The sequence below is a fragment of the Panthera uncia genome, chromosome C2, assembly GCF_023721935.1.
Source record: "Panthera uncia isolate 11264 chromosome C2, Puncia_PCG_1.0, whole genome shotgun sequence".
Classification (NCBI taxonomy): domain Eukaryota; kingdom Metazoa; phylum Chordata; class Mammalia; order Carnivora; family Felidae; genus Panthera; species Panthera uncia.
In genome coordinates, this window is record NC_064810.1 from 15,676,026 (window position 1) to 15,693,547 (window position 17,522).

Here is a 17,522-nt window from a genome sequence, read left to right on the forward strand (position 1 = left end):
TTAATTAAGCAAGATCTCTTGTTTGGGCCATTTAGACTCCAGTCATTCATGAAACTTTTCTTTCCCTTTCCTTCCTCCCTTCCTTGGCTTCCTTCCTTCCTTCCTTCCTTCCTTCCTTCCTTCTTTCCTTCCTTCCTTCCTTCCTTCCTTCCTTCCTTCCCTCCCCACCACCAGTTTTTCTTTCTTGGTATGCTAATGCCTTAATCTTTCTGTATTCCATTCATTTTGGTTTCAAACATTAGAAGCAAGTACTTTATTTGACTTATTTCCATTATGGGCTGAGTTTTGCTCTCCTTGCCCCCTTCCTATGTTGTAGTCCTAACCCCCCAGTTCTCAGAATGAACTGTATTTAGAGATGGGTCTCTAAAGAAGTAATTGCAGATGAAAAAGGTGATTGGGGTGGGCCCCAATCTAATGACTGGTGTCCTTATAAGAAGAAATTAGGGCCCAGACACATAGAGGGGGAAGACCCTGTGAGGACACAGTGAGAAGCCAAGAGAGTCCTTGAAAGCAATCAACCCTGCATACCTTGATCTTAGATTTCTGAGCCTCTAGAGCTGTGAGATAATAATTCTCTGCTGTTGAAGCCACCCAGTCTGTGGTCCTTTGTTACAGCAGCCCCAGAAAACTAACACATCCGTGTAGGTTATTATTATTTTTCTTAAACATGGAACACTTCAAGAATTTGCACTTCCTCCTTGCACAGGGACCATGCTAAACTTCTCTGCGTCATTCCAGTTTTAGTATATGCTGCCGAACCAGTGCTCCCGTTCGATTATTTAATTACCAAATTTACCAGAGGTTTTTTTTTTTTTTAAATTGGCTGTTTTGGACTGACTGACACAGCACACTCAGAAATTGTGACCGCATTTGCGTGTGTGAGCAGACACTGAACTACCTACAGAATTTCTGAACAGTTTTATGGCACTTCTGACGGTACGACACATGAATTCATTCTCATCTATAATATTGCTGCTGTTCATAAGCATGCTCAGGAATCAGAACAGTCTTAACAATGGTGGTGGTGAATGGGGGGGGGAAGGAAGGAACCCCATGACCAGAGATAAAATTTTGGTCTACAATGTTCTCTTCCTGTTTAACTGGCATAGCTCTTCTTCCTCAATATCACAGACACAGGTGATAGCGCTCATTAAAAACCCTGTATTTGGGTGAAAATAGCAAAATACTGCAGATGGCAGCATGACATCAAACATGATTTATTTTAGAGCAAAACTACTGCCTCATTTAGAGCAAAACTACTGCTTTCCTTTTTTTGTTTTTTCTTTTTTCCCCTTTTTCTTTTTTCCTAGTGGGTAAGTTACTGGAACCTTTTAAAAAAATGATTATTTATGGTGCAAACTTGGAAAAGCAATTATGCCTGTTTTTCAAGCTCTCTTCATGGCCTGGGTTTACCAAGTACCAATCAGCAACATCCCCTTGAAAGGCCTCTAGGCAAATACATTCTTATTCTAGCTACCCACTTGGAGAACCCCAACTTGGATTTGAACATATTTTGAAATTAAACTTCAGAGATGTTCCCAGCCTTCTTTCAAGTTCCTAAAGATAAGTTTACCAAATGTTAAAGTAATAGTTATTCTCAGAACTCACAGCAATGGAGTGATAAGACTGAGAACTGCCTTTTAGACTGTGGCTCACATGCTACTCTGTAATGGATGGAAGTGTTTGCCCCCATTCATTTTCTTCTTTTTTTTTTCTTTTTCTTTTTTAACGTTTATTTATTTTTGAGATGGAGAGAGACAGAGCATGAACGGGGGAGGGTCAGAGAGAGAGGGAGACACAGAATCTGAAACAGGCTCTAGGCTCTGAGTGGTCAGCACAGAGCCTGACGCGGGGCTCGAACTCATGCAGTGCGAGATCATGACCTGAGCTGAAGTTGGATGCTTAACCGACTGAGCCACCCAGGTGCCCCGCCCACATTCATTTTCAAAATAGTTGCTTCAGGGAACTCCAATAAGGACCATTGTCAGTAAAATCTAAAACTCTAAACCTGGGGCCAGCAAACTTTTTCTCTATAGGCCCAGATAGTAAATATTTTCAGCTTTTTGGGCCACATGGCCTCTATCATGCTCTGCTGCTGTATCCTGAAGCAGCCACAGATAATACACATACCAATGGGCATAGCTGTGTTCCAATAAAACTTTATTTACAAAAGCAGGCAGGCAGATTTGGCTCTGGACCAGTGTTTGCCAACATCTGCTTTAAACCTGGGCCTGCTGTCTCTCTGAGGAAGACTTTGTATGGAGTGTTTAAATTCATCTATAGACTTTGCCTTCCCTCATTTTTTTCTCCTCTAAATGTTGCTATTTTCCACACATATTTCAATTATGGCCTTATGTCATCTTTTTTGGAGGTAAAATGTTGGGTTGGGTGGAGTACGGAACTGACTGTTGAGCTTGATATTGTAGATCAGGCTAATCATGATGTTGACCTGGGCATATCTCATTTTTAATTTTTTTACATTTTTTTTTAATTTAAAATATTTTTTTTAATGTTTACTTATTTTTGAGAGACAGAGAGAGAGAGACAGAGAGAGGGAGATGCAGAATCCAAAGCAGGCTCCAGGCTCCGAGCTGTCAGCACAGAGCCTGATGTGGGGCTCGAACCCGTGAATCATGAGATCATGACCTGAACCAAAGTTGAATGTTTAACTGACTGAGCCACCCAGGCACCCCTCATTTTTAAAATCTTATTTCTTCCCATGGAATCCATCTGGATTGGGTTCAGTCTTAGGGATAAGAGTTTGGGGTTGGGATTGTGCTCAGAACTGGCTCAGTAAGTATGAAGGTAATGGAGAAAATGCTCTTTAGGTATCTTGGGGGTAAAGCATGTACCTATTAACCAAACAACCGGCTTAGGGAGTAAATCACATTAGTAATTGTATTAGAGATCACGTACATATACATTTACGCATTTATGGACAGAACCCTAGCTGTAATGATATGCATTAAACATATGCATTGAATTCTCAAGAAGTCAATATATTTATTAATATATTTAATCAACAATCAGGTCCCATGGGTGCTAATTCCACATACAGTCCACTTGAGGTCATTTGCTAATGTCTGGTCTCTAGTGGAAGATGGCTTAGATGTAGATAATGGTGATGAATGTGAACATCAACAAACATGAGCTCCTCAAAGCTAATCTTAGGCAGACCTGAGCTCTGAGAGACCCCAAACTGTTTTGCTTCTTGAAGAGATTCCCTTGAGGGAATTTACCTGCTAGGTTATTTCTCACCTATCCAGACTGGAGCAAATCCCAGAGGACTAAAGCAAATAATTTCCAGGAATTCACTCTGGTAAACTTCTTCTGGGGCGGGTAGAGATGGAGGGATGCTTTGGATAGCTCCTGACCTCACCTTAATTCTACCCTAAGCATCTGAGTGAAGCCTTTGAATATGAAACTGAGACTGGTTAAGGGTATCTCTTCTTTCACACAAAAGCCCCCAAACTACATTCTGTGCAGATATACTTTGTATAGATTAGAATAAAATTCAATTTTATTAGAATAAAATTCAATAAAATTCAATTAGATCTATACTTTGTATAGATGAGTAAACTCTGTCATTCATATGTGTAGTATGATACCCATTGACTAAAACTAGGCAGAAATATGGCCAACCAGCCTTCAAATGTTGACCTGGGGTCATTGGAATTCCTGCTTTATGCCAGTTCTCACAGGGAAGGAAAGGCATTCCAGAGGCTTACCTGTACAATCAGGGACTTTGTCTGTTTTCATCTTTCTTGACAGTTTGGAAATCTTATTGCGTTGTCTGGGTTGCAGAAATAGACAAAACTAAATAGAGAAATCTGCTTTGTGGGAACAGACTTGGAAAGTGTGGTTGCTAAGATAGTGATAGGCTTTATGTAGGGGGAATTTCCATTATAATTATACTCAAAGAACCAGAAAAGTGAATTCACATGAAAAACATACGTTGGGTACTTGGGAAGTGTGCTTTCTGTAGACAGGTTGTATAAAGCCACATCGAGAGAATTCTCCAGAGGAAGACTTGAGAATTTGCTCAAGGCTTTGGGATGAAAAGTACTGCTAAGTTGTTTTAATTATTGGGTGAAATGTGATGGCAAGAGGGAAAAAAATATACAAAGTGGATTTATTTTCTCATGCTCCATGGATAATTTTTGGGAAACATTTTCCTTTTCCATCCTTATTTGACAAGCTTTGGATATGTATTTTCACTGCATACCTAAACATCTTTCTTAGGTTCTAGAACTGTGCTGCCCAATACGGTGGTCACTAGCCCCATGTTGCTATTATGCACTTAAAATGTGGCTACTGTGACCAAGGAGCTGAATTGTTAATTTTATTGAATTTCGGTTAATTTGAATGTAAGTAGCCACGTGTTATGATTGGCCACTTTATTGGGGCAGCACAGATCTGGAACATCTCCATCATCACAGAAAGTTCTATGTAGATAATGCCCTGTTCTACTGTGTGAGAGATCACATTTTTATCCACAGAGTTGTTTTTCATATCGAAGACTTGATTTTCTCCGAGCTAACAAAGTGTAGAAAAGAAGGCTATGAAGAAGGTAACTTTGCTCCCATTTTATTCAGACAGTACTAACATTTTTTCAATATGCTTTCCTCCTGTTCTGAGTAATTCTATTTATTTTTATCTGTAACATTTTATATTTGTTTTTTCTTTCTAATGAAGTTAAATACAAATATAGGAATTTCAGGAAAGTCTTTTTTAATTAGCTGTGCTTGAAATATTTTCACCAATCATCCGTGTGATAGCTGAGTAACCAATCCCATATCCTCAGTGAAAAAGTCAAAAAAGAGAGGGAGTCATTTTCTTTATTTGTGCTAAATAGGAAAATGCTGTGGTTTACCAACAGAAAATTCAGAGGGAGGAAGCTTTTGAGGTCTTCAGAATGGAGTCAGAGATGGGCATGTTAACTTACCTTCCTGCTCTCTTGTAATTTCTCAAGAGGATATCTGTGAATATCTAATTTAGGCTTTTTTTTTTCCTGTTTTTGTTTTTGGTATTTTATTAAATACACATTAGCTTCAGGAAAAAGAAGGAAAAACCTTTATTTTTATTTTTTAATTTAAAATAAAAAAAAAATTAGGGGCCCCTGGGTGACTTGGTTGAGCGTCTGACTCTTGGTTTTGGCTCAGGTTAGGATCTCACAGTTTCATGAGTTTGAACCCCAGTCAGGCTCCGTGCTGACAGTGTGGACTCTCCTTGAGATTCTCTCTTTCTCCCTCTCTCTCTGCCCCTCCCACACTCATGCTGTCTCTGTTTCTTTCAGAATACATAAATAAACTTTAAAATAAAATAAACTAAAATTAACAAAATTAAAATGTATTCAGTGTACATCAGCTCTTTCCCCTTACACACACACAAAAATACAGAAAGTTTTTGATACACTTTTACATATTTGTTTTCCTATTTGAATAATGGATAAAAATTGAACAATAGTTTACACATTGATGTCTGGAGGATGTGTAAAAAACTTGAAATATGTTGACAGAAAAATTTCTCAGCAAGCACATTTGAGTTGACAGTACATTTCTTTGTTTCTCAAGGTCAGTTTTGCAGCCCAAGAGACTATGGACCTGGAAATTCATGAAGTATTGCAGGGACTTTAATTTTTAAGTCATGGTTTACAACCTTATGTTAGTATATTTCAGGATGTATGTAATGATCTCAAAATGGTTATATACCATCAAAATGGTGACCATAATTTTCTTATAATTCCATCAGGAGAAACAAATTGAAAGTGAAATGCATTAAAATTACTAGGGAGCAGGTTCCCTGAGGGAATTAATCCTGTTTTGTTCCTTAGGTAAATCCGAGTGCCCCAAAGTGCCTCTGCTGTATTTGGTTTCTATAGATTGAATCCATTTATTTTTATTTTTTATTAAAAAATGTTTTTAGTTTATTTTTTGAGGGAGAGAGAGAGAGAGAGAAGGGGAGGGACAGAGAGAGAGGGAGAGCGAGAATCTCTACACTGTCCGTGCAGAGCCTGATGTGGGGCTTGAACTCACAAACCATGAGACCATGACCTGAGCTTAAACCAAGAGTCAGATGCTTAGCCAACTGAGCCCCCCAGGCACCCCTAGAATGAATGCATTTAAATATGAGAATCAGTTTGTCTATTATTATGGAGTAAGAAATGCTATAACCACAAGAACATTGGGGAGTGGGGCCACCTCTGCATGATTTTCGAGGCTGGAGACCCTACTGTCCAGAGAGGCGCGTGGTGATTCAGGATAACAGCCCTATGAGCCAGGCTTAGGCTCCTGCTCTTTCCATGTGATTGTTTCCTATATTGCAGACAGTTTGCTGAAAGGCAGATCCAGTGTTAGAGACCAGGCAGGGTTAACTGTCCCTCCTGGCATTTAAACTTTAAAGAGCTACCCCGCTTTCTGATTGATGTCAGGGAGAAGCAAGAAAGTCTAGGAGAGTCATTCCCCAGGTCCACCTCAACACCCAGCTTCGCATTCCCTCCCCTTTATCTTGTCTCATCTGTTGATTGTCAGAAAAATGCATCAGCAGCATTGCACCCTGCTCAAAAGATTGCCAACACCTTCTCCAAATAATAGTGATCAACATATTTAATAGACTTCAGCTGTCTTTTTGGGAGATCTGGCACCGAACTTAACTGAAAAAGAGAGTCAGATTTTTAAAAAGAGGCACTGCTTTATTGCTTAAATGTGGAAATAATAGAGACCACCAGCTGAGCTAATAGTTTTTCAAAAAAGAAAGTTAAACATGTCCGTTGCCGCTTCAATAGCATACACATAAATGGAAAGTGACAAAGGGGAGTAATATGTGAAAAGGGGCTCGAGTTTGTCCCCCAGACATTATTATTCAGAGCTCTCTACCAACAACAGTGATCTGCATCTCATCTGAAGAAGCTAAGAAACAATCTGCAAATCCTCCAACCGTGCTATCTTCAAATAAATAAAAGCACAGTACAATTCACTTTTCAATGTTTCCTTCCCTCCCTCCAACCCTCTCTTGCCTGTATTTCTCCCTGAAAGTGATTCTTGACTTTGCACTTCCCTCTTGCCCTTGGATGCTGGCTGGACTCCAAGCAGCAATGGAAACTTGTGAGTTTGGCAGACCTGACTTGTGAAATTATGCAGTTTGGTACATTTAGTCTATTTAGCTGAGATGTGAGAGCAGTGACGTGATGTATTCAGGGAAAGGCATGATTCTTGACAGCTGTTGAGAGTCCTTAGAAGAAATATATGTTCCCTATAAGCTTTCATTCTAAAGTTGGTACACACCTCCAAGGTGGCCCAGAAATCATACAGCAGCCCTTCTCTTTTTCTCCCCTTTTCTCTTTTCTTCCTTCCTTCCTTTCTTTTTTCTTTTCTTTTCTTTTCTTTTCTTTTCTTTTCTTTTCTTTCTTTTCTTTTCTTTCTTTCTCTTCCTTCTCTCTTTCCTTTCTTTCTTTCAATTCTTTTTTCTTTCTTTTATCTTCTCTTCCTTCTCCCTTCTCCTCTTCTTCTTCTTCTTCTTCTTCTTCTTCTTCTTCCCCTCCTCCTCCCCATCCCCTTCTTCTTCTTCTTCTTTTTCTTCTTCCTCAACATTCTATGAGCTAATTAAGCTCTGAAAAACCATTTGAACACAGGTAGGCCATTTCAACACTACCAAAAAAAAAAAAAAAAAAAAAAGAGGCTGATAGTTGAAATCTTGTTTTCTCTGACCCTGCCTCCAATGTCTCAAAAACTTTTAATAACAAATAGATAAAACTCCACCGAGGACAGAAAATCTCCCCACCCCAACAGTTTTGTATTAGTTGAGTCTCTTGTCTCTTTCTGCATCTGAGTTTATAGGTAATCTCTTTTAAACTTCTCCAACTCCTCAGTTTTATATATAAAGGGAGGTGAGAGCTCCTAGGACTTACTATAAAGATAGGACTTAAAACCCGATGAATCTTGAAAAATCGATAAGTGAAAGGAAACCTAAAGTGCCAGTTTTGACTTTCCCATCTGGCTGGTTGTGGCTTTTATTTCCTCTGCACCTGCCTCTCATCCTTTTCTTTGGGAACAAACACAGTCAGCAGGGTATCTAGAGAGGATATTAACATACTCAGGTTTCTGGTTTGGGAAAAGCAAGTCCCCTGTCCGCCTACCCCCCTCCTGAAGTGAGGTGTGGAAGCATCATGATGTTTTATTGCACCGATGAGAGAGCAGGAGGCAAAGATAGATTAGGTTTTGTGGAATGGGGAGGCCAGGAAATAAAGGTGGCTGGTTCTACTTCCATGGACAGTGTGCACCCGACATTTGCTGCCTGCCCATCCATGTTCTCATCCTTGGACGTAGACATGGGCTTGCCTTCCTGGCCACCTTGTTGCAGCAAGAGTTACTATGGGTGTTGCCACTGGACTTTGTAAGGAAGTCTCACGCATGCTGTCTGTGGCAGATTGCAAAAGGTGGTCTCAATCCTTCACCCCTCCTTGTGTCCACGCTTCTTTTCAGTGTGACTCTTCCATCAAAAGGTGGCATCTGTTTCCCCACTGTTTGCATGTGGGCTGATCTGCTATGGTCTCTAGAATGTGGTAGATGTGATGATGAGCCAGTGGTTGATGGGCCTCTGTGGTAGGCAGAATTTCAAGATGACCCACAGTGACCCTCACCCTTGTGTGGCCCACAGTGACCCTCCTTGCCTTGACTCAGTCAGAACCTGTGACTATGATGAGCTATCACTCTTATGATTACATTCTAGCAGAAGGGATTTTGCAGAAAATATAATTAACTTTACAAATCAGTTGACTTTAAGACAAAGGGAGTATCCAGGTGGGCCTGACCTAATCATATGAGCCATTGAATCTGGGTCTAGAGGTCAGAGATCTCTGAGATCTCTGAGAAAGTCAGAGATCTGAAGCCTGAAAACTATTTGAAGTGCCCTTTCTGATTGGAGAGGGCCATATGATAAGGAGTGTGGGAGACCTCTGACTGCTGAGAGTGACTGCCAGCCAGCAGGGAAACAAAGATCTCAGTCCTACAACCACAAAGAATTAAATTCTGCCAACCCCAAGAAAGATTGGAAGCAGATTTGTTCCCCCTAGAAGTCTCCAGACAAGAACTTAACCCAGCTTGTTTTCTGCCTTGTGATGCCCAGAACAGAAAAGCCAGTCATATTCTGATGAACTTCTTCTTTTTTTTAAGTTTATTTATTTATTTTGAGAGACAGAGAGTGCACAAGTGGGGAAGGGGCAGAGAGAGAGAGAGAGAGAGAGAGAGAGAGAGAGAGAGTCTCAAGCAGGCTCTGTTCCACGAGTGCAAAGCCTGAAATGGGGCTCAAACTCATGAACCATGAGATCATGATCTGAGCCAAAGTCAGACATTTATCATACTGAGCCACCCAGGTGCACCTGAACTTCTGATTTATAGAACAGTGAGCTAATAAATGGTTGTTGTGTTAAGTTCATGGTAACTGTTACACAATAGTAGACAACTAAGACAGTCTCAAAAGACCTGTGCATTTCTGTCCTCTCCTGGAACCTTGCCAAGGACAATGAGACCATGTTCAGACTGTCCTGCAGTGAATGAAGCACCTCAGCTGACAGCTGGCTCGCTTCTAGAAGCAGAGCCACGTAACCACCCCCTCCCCCACCCCATATGCCTGAGGGAGCTCAGCTCACGGTAGAACCACCCAGCTTATCCTAGATCGGTAACCTGCAGAATCATGAGTGCCGTGGTCTGAGTGTTTGTGTTTCCCTCAGGTTCACAGGGTGAATCCTAACCCCCTTGTAATTAGGGCCTAAGGGCAGAACCCTCATCAATGGTATTTGTGGTCATATAAAAGAAGCTCCAGAGAGATGCCTTCCCCCTTCTGCCCTCTGAGGTGACAACAAAAGGGTGGCCATCTATGAACCATGAAGCAGGCTCTCACCAGGCACCAGATCTGCCGGCACCATGATCTTGGGCTTCCCAGCCCAGCATCTAAAACTGAGAAATAAATGATTGTTACTTATACGACCCCCCCCCCCCCCCCGTTCTCTGGAATTTTGTTATGGCAGTCTGAACAGACTGAGACAGTGAGCTATAAAAAGACTGTTGCTTGGTCCATTATGTTTTGGTGTGGGGTGCTACACAGAAGAATCTCTGTCTTTGCTCGATGCTGATGTGTACATTATCACCTTTAGGGGGATAGGCTGCTTGTGTCGTCTGGTGACAGGGCCTTACTTCGGTGAGGTATTCAGGTGGAGCCCTGCCTCAGAGCTGATGAAACCGTGGCATGGTTTTGAACAGTATCATCGTACAGGCTGGGTCAAAATTGCTCATTGCCTCTCCAGTTCATGCTAGAAACATAATCAATGTATCAACATTCATTGTGACCAGGAGTTCAGGGTACACGATTTTTACAACTCAGCTTTTCCCAGTCGTAGACAGGATTGTAAATTGTAAATATGTAAAACATGAAAGTCGTTTTGCCAGATTTTTGATTACGGCCGAAAGCAGACAGGCTGTGGCAGACAAAAACACGAAGATGAACACCTTGTGGTGGTGGGCTCATGTCAGAGTTTAAAGTCGTACAGACAAAGGGGCGCCTGTGTGGCTCAGTTGGTTAAGTGTCTGACTTCAGCTCAGGCCATGATTTCTCGGTTCCTGAGTTCGAGCCCCATGTTAGGCTCACTTCTGTCAGCCTGTCGGCAGAGAGCCCGCTTCAGATCCTCTGTCCTCCTCTCTCTCTGCTCCTCCCCCACTTGTGCTCTCTCTCAAAAAATAAATAAAAATATTAAAAATAAGTTGTAAAGACATTTATAAATAAAGGCAGTGTGCCTCCGTATGAGGGTCTGAAGTGACCTTAGTAAATTCAGGGATGCTGTTTTGCATACTTGGGTCTCTTCTTCAGTGGCCACAGCCTGTTTTATGTTTCTTAGATAGACAGGTAGTTCTGTGAAACAAAGATGTGGGAGGCTCCATTTTATTTTGACTCCTGGTATGGATATTAGGGATCCCAGATTTAGAACTTTCAATTTCTTTTTTTTTTTTTTAACGTTTTTATTTATTTTTGAGACAGAGAGAGACAGAGCATGAATGGGGAGGGGCAGGGAGAGAGGGAGACACAGAATCGGAAGCAGGCTCCAGGCTCTGAGCCATCAGCCCAGAGCCTGACGTGGGGCTCGAACTCACAGACCATGAGATCGTGACCTGAGCCAAAGTCGGACACTTAACCGACTGAGCCACCCAGGCGCCCCTAGAACTTTCAATTTCTATAGCGTTTCAGTAACAGGAAGACTGTTGTGGCATCCAGTGTTACCATCTCCATCAAGGAGCTCTGATGATGGCCTACCTCCATCCCCAAGGGCCATGGCAAGGGAAGGGAAGAATAAGCAGTGAATTGCAAAGAACAACACGCAGGTTCTGAAAACGTCAGACAGGGAAGAGCTATCTGTGTGAAAGAACTGGGCGTAGGAAGCTGAATTCAGCATTAGTGACCCGGAGAGAAAAAGAGAACCAAGTGTAGGGTATGAGGATGGGTTGAGGGGGTGGATATGAGTATTCAAGTCAACTGTTGAGAGGCCCACAGGTGCATCATTGGTTTCTCTGATATGGTGACCTGTAGGTCTGTCACAGCAGAAGCTAACTCCTGGAGGCTTAATGTGTATCACAGGATACTCAGCTGGAAATTGTGGTTGCTGACATGGGAAAGAGAGTCCGTGCTGCCTGAGAGAAATGCTGCTCTGTATACATAAATGAAGACTGGGCTGTGGGTTCAGCTTTCAGCTTTGTCCAGCAAAGCCAAGGATGGCAGAAAGGATTACTCAAGACCCTACAAGTTAAGAGAGGTGAGAGGGAGGCTAAGGGAAGTCTCCCCGAGCTGCTCTCAAGCTCCTGTATTTATTAGGCATACATCAAAGGGAAGACATTGTGCAATATGTCAATGGCTATGTGCCGGTAAGAATGTATGGAAAGCTCGTGCAAAAAAACAAGGCATTCTCAAGACTACAAAAGAGCAGATGCCAAAAGCAGGGTGGAGAACAAGATAAGATATTCCATAGATAAAATAGTCTAAGGAATTCATGAGCACAGCCAGGACCCAACCCCTATATACTAGATACTGGTCATTAACCAGATACTGGTCAGCTGTTTTCAGCATGTTAAGAAAGTAGTGTAATGCGTTTCCTATAATCTCCTTAACCAGGACATACTATTTGATTTCCCACACTGGGCAATTTGTATAAATGCTATCACTGCTCACTTGTGGGGGAGGTGATGAGCAGAGGGAAAGCTGACCCCCAGTAAAGCCCCAATCTGGCGTAATCCCTATTCTAGAAGAACCTGGGTATTACCAACAAGCAAAATTTGATCTGGAAGGAGAGATAGGTTTCTGCAGGACATTTGGAAGAGGAGAATAATGGTGAGGACTGAGACTCAGCAAAAGCCTGGATTTTTCTCATTCAGATGGAAACTTTTCCTCTCGAGATGTGGGGAATCTCACAGGCTTTGGGTGTATTTGCTAATTGTGCGCTAGCCATCCATTATACATTTTATTTCTTTCTCTGGGAAACATTATTCACATAGGTTTCTTTATCCTGACCTGTGGACCCCCACCTAGTCTCTTTACACACCCCACCCCTCACAACCCCAGCCTTCTTTTGTTCTGGGCAAGGAAAGAGCAGTTTAGTGGACCAAGTCTCAGAGGGAGAGATGCATAAGTATGTACATGACCCAGAATCTCCTGTCTTCATGAGTCCCCTTCACATATGCACATGTGCATACCCTCTTTGGAGACCTGGGACATTCCTTTACTACAGCGTCCATTGTATTGTCTTTGGGAGTCAACTTATTTCCACCACACTAGACCCTGTGCTCCTGGCACACGAGTCCTTTGTTTTATTCATGTCTGACACTCAGCACACATCACAGTCCTGGCACATGTGGGTACTCAAATATCCATTGAATAAATGAGACTAAATATGAGGGTACACATATGACCAGTTTTCTTTTAAAATAATTTTTTTGTCCATTTTTTTTTAAAGATGTGAAATCTTGAAGAGACAAAGGTTCCTAGGCATTATATTTCTGTGCAGTATGTAGGGCTAGAAATAGCTGTTGTATGGAGCTGGTACTTCAAAGGCCGCAGGAAGCGAAGTGTTGCCATATTTGATCTATAGCCTATATCAAAGAACAAAAGGGCAGGAGACACTGGGTAGTGGATGAAAGCAAATATCTTGTTTCAAGTTCAAAGCAGTGCTTTTGCGACCTGTTACATTATCAGGAGTGACACATCCCACCCGTGCATTCTGGACAAACCTTTGGACACACACCACCGCTGTCTGGGCTTCAAGCTACTGACAAGTCTCTTGGCTGTAAGCATGGGTTGCCCAGTCCTGACTGAGGTGTGGTTGACTCCAGTGACTGCTTGCTTCTAAGCCAGGTGTGTATTTTATTTTCTGGCAGAGCTATTGTTTCGTTACTGTCACAGAACATCAGATTAAGGGGATATTTAAGGGCACAGAAGGAACAATTGAGTCTCATTCCTGAAATGAGATGTTTTCACTGGCAAGTCTAAATGTCTTCATCAAATAGTTGCTTCCAAGCAGATTCTGAATATGGGGAAGTATAATTACAATACAGAGTATGGCACTTCTTCAAGGATTGGGTATTTATAGATTCTGGCTTCATCACGTACTATCTGCATGACTGTGAGTTACTCAATCTCTATAAGCTTCAATTTCTTTATATGTAAACTAGACATCATAATAAACAGGGTATTGTGAGTGTTGGGGGGTTGTTCATTCCTTACTCCTGATGTGTCTTTCCATTTGGAAGGAACTCCTTCTTCCCTTTCTCCCCTCTCCATGATCAGACTAAGGCTTACAGCCTCTCTCCACTTCTCCCTCACTCATTCAGAATTCATTTACCCAATTGGTGGTTGTGAAAGAGTGTGTGCAGTGTGCCACATTCACTATCATTTCTCCTGGGGGCAAAGCTGCTTACAGGGAGCAGGGTTTTTTCTGCTGGGTTGGGGCAAGGGCGAAGAGAGGTAAACTGCCCTACCCCAGCACCATCTGACTTGTTGGTCATGGTGGGCTGTGCCCGATGACCCCTGCCTCCTGGTAATCATGTCCTTGTGTAGTTTCCCCTCCCTTTACAGTGTGGGCATGACCTAGTAACTTGCTTCTAACAAACAAAATATGGTGGAAGTGATGGGCTATCACTTCTGAGATTAGGTTACAAAAAGATTGTGACTTCTGTCTTTCTGGACCCCTCTGTGTGTCATAGAGCCCTGGAGGCAAACAGGCTGCAATGTTAGCCCTAAGGAGAGGTCCACGCAGCAAGGGACTAATGTCTCTGGCCAACAGCCAGCAAGGGAATGAGGCCCTCAGCCCAACAACCTGTGAGGAATGAATTCCTGCCAATAGTCAGTGAGTCTGGAAGCCAGTCTTCTCCTGGTTGAGCCTTTAGATGACCACAACCCCAGCCAACACCTTGACTGTAGCCACATGGGAGACCCTGAACCAGCCCCTGAACCAGCTCTGCTGCATCTAGATTCCTGGTCCACATAAACTGTCAGATAAGAAATGTTTGTCACTTAAAACTACTAAGCTTTGGGGTTGTTTGTTAGGTATATCTGTTAGGCAGTAGGTAACTAATACAGCTGGATAGACCTGGGGGATTCTTGTGTTCAGTTTTAGGAAGCCCTCTGTCCCTCACATATAAGTGTATTATTCTCCAGCCCATCCTATACTGGTCATGAACGTGATAGTTTATTCCCCACTAGCATTTTTCTGTTCGTCTTATTTGCTAATTGTTTATTAATTAGAAACCCGGACAAAGGAGAGATATATTATTTATCACCTACCACCCCTCTGCTAAACTCCTTAACATGAAGGCTTTTTCATAGCTGTTAATTATCTTTAAGAATTGGGATAAGCACTGGGTGTTGTATGGAAACCAATTTGACAATAAATTTCATATATAAAAAAAGAATTGCTGTACAGATTGCTGTAAGTGGAATTAGTAGCTTTGCTTGAGACAGCATTTTCCCTGTTTCTCTGCTATCACTAAAAATGCTCACGCTCTTTCTAGTCCTGTTACGGGCTTATGCCAGAGGCATCTGCACTTTGAAGTCTCTTCACCTCCAAGCCCAATTCACAGACTTTCCCAAGGCCACTGTCTTGTCCTTGTCATTTGCTCGTATCAAAACCTTTCCATTTGACGCCTAGATTTCAGTAGTAGGAATCTCAAGTTCATGTGAAGTCAGTGTAGGAGGAATCTTGAGGCTTAAGCAGCTGCTGAATTTTGAGATCACTTCAGGAGGCAGGTAGGCTCTCCCCCCACCCCACCCCGATTATAGTGGCACATGTCCATGTTACTTTAGGGAGAAGCAAAGAAAGAAATCTGGACTATTATTAAATAGTTAAAGACTTCTCAGAAAGTGTTAATAAGGCTGCAAGCATTTGGGCACCCTTTGCTTTTTCTCACTTGTTCTTTCTCTGTTCAGGGAATTTAAATGTGTGTGCGTAATCCCAAAGCTTTGGTCACTCCTGGACATGTCTCAAACATGGTCTAGGAGTGGACAGCGTACGAGTGGCCTCTCACTGGGAGTCGTAGCTCCGGGAGGGCGGGGAGCAGGCATGGTTTCAGACCCTCTGGACGGAAAGAGGGAGAGATTTGGGGCCTGGCAACTCCAGAAAGTTAAAATGTGCTGTCTCCATTTCTTCCCTTGCATCCTATTTCAGATTCTGTTTTTTAAAGAAAGTATTTAAAAACAGAAAAACAGCATTTGGATTTTATAAAGTACAACAGATCAATTCCTACTTGTGGTTTTACCCTGGAGCCTGGCACAGGGAGCAGTTCTAACAGATATTTTTCAAAAATCATTAGGCTCACCAGAATTTAAGCTGGCCCATGGCATTTGGATTGGATTCATTTTTTTTTAAGTCTAATACTTTTCCACCCCCCAGTGGTCTCTGGCCTTTAATCTTGCTCTCTACATCATAAATTTAGGAAAAAACATGCATTTGCCCACTTTCATATTCTTTCATATCCCTGGGTTTCTGAGCAAACACAACTGTTGGTTCATTTCCCACTGTTTAGGCAGCCGCCATGATTTTTACCAACCTCTCAATTTCCTTTGGGCTTACCCTGGTGATATACTGATGTTCATATATGCATTGGGTTATTGAGGGTAATCAAAAGTCATTGGTGATAATTATTAAAAAAGGCTTTTATTTTAGGGAACATTATATAATTTTCATGTATAGTTAATACGTGCTATGTCTACATAGTTAATTTGTGAAAGTACCTGTCATTTAATTAGGGCACTGGATTAGTTTCCTATTGTTACTATAACAAATTATCAAAAACCGAGTATTTTTTAAAACAACACACTTTAAAAAATCTTACAGTTCTGGGGGTCAGAAGTCTGAAATGGGACTCGTGGGGCTAAAATTAAGGTGTCAGCAAGGCTGGTTTCTTCTGGAGGCTTTGGGGGATCTGTTTTCTTGCCTTTCCCAGTTTCTGGAGGCTGCCTGCATTCTTTGGCTCATGACCCTGGATGGCTCCAGTCTCTGTTTCCTTTGTCACATCTCCTTTGACTCCAGCATTCATGCCTCCTTCTTTCAGTTACAAGGACCCTTATGGTTACAGTGGTTACTTTAACTTAACCCTTATGGTTACAGTAGGCCCATTCAGATAATTCAAGAAAAAAAAAATCTCCCTATCTCAAGGTCCCTAAGTTCGTCACATCTGCAAAGTCCCTCTTGCCATGGAAGGTAACGTATTCACAGGTCCCACAGTGGAGTATGTGCACATCTTTCAGTGGAGGGAGGCATTATTCTCTTTACCATAAGGCTTTTTCAGAAGAACACTTATGTCATTATCATGATATAAAAGGGTCTCAGACTATCTCTGTTTGATTGTTGGCATCAAGGCCAGGATGAGACAATGCTACAGTCCTTATTATTATTGCTATTGTTTAAGAAAGATACAACGGATGTTATTGTTGTTCTCTTTTGAATTCTCAGGTAAAACTTTGGTAATTCACCTCTGAGACCATTTTGGTGTGTGCCAACTTGCTGTTCTATAGAAGGGATCATCTTGAATTCAATAAATAAACCATTCAGTAAAGAAATCATTCCATTGGGGAACCATCTGGTTTAGACTGCCTGAAAGGACACGTGTCTTGCTATAATTAAATAGTAGCAGACTGTTTCAGATCACTGCATGTATGTGTGCACGCACTACCTGGAAAATAAAGGCACACTTAACATCTACACCAATTTAAACCAATCCCTGGAAAGTTTCCATGAAGGCAAGAAGACCAGCCAGGCTATTCTTTTGAGTGTATCTACCTGCAGATTTTAATTTCCTGACATAACTTCAAGTGGAATAAAATCTTGATGATCTGTTCACATTTCATCTGCTGTAATGAAGGTTGCAGATCATTAAAAATGGCCACTTTGTGGGATTTCCGTATATGGAAATCTCCATTGATTCCTCACTGCTCACTTTAACTTTTCCTGTGCTGTCTCTCCATCCCCTTGTCTGTTATATGAACCTCAC

General features: G+C 41.9%; 1 non-coding gene across 1 annotated transcript; it reads right to left on the minus strand.

The window, feature by feature from the left end:
• Positions 1 to 661: 661 nt before the first annotated feature.
• LOC125922185 (U6 spliceosomal RNA) lies at positions 662 to 763 on the minus strand. The gene has a single exon (XR_007457622.1). It is a non-coding gene; the product is annotated as a U6 spliceosomal RNA (small nuclear RNA).
• Between the last annotated feature and the right edge of the window lie 16,759 nt (positions 764 to 17,522).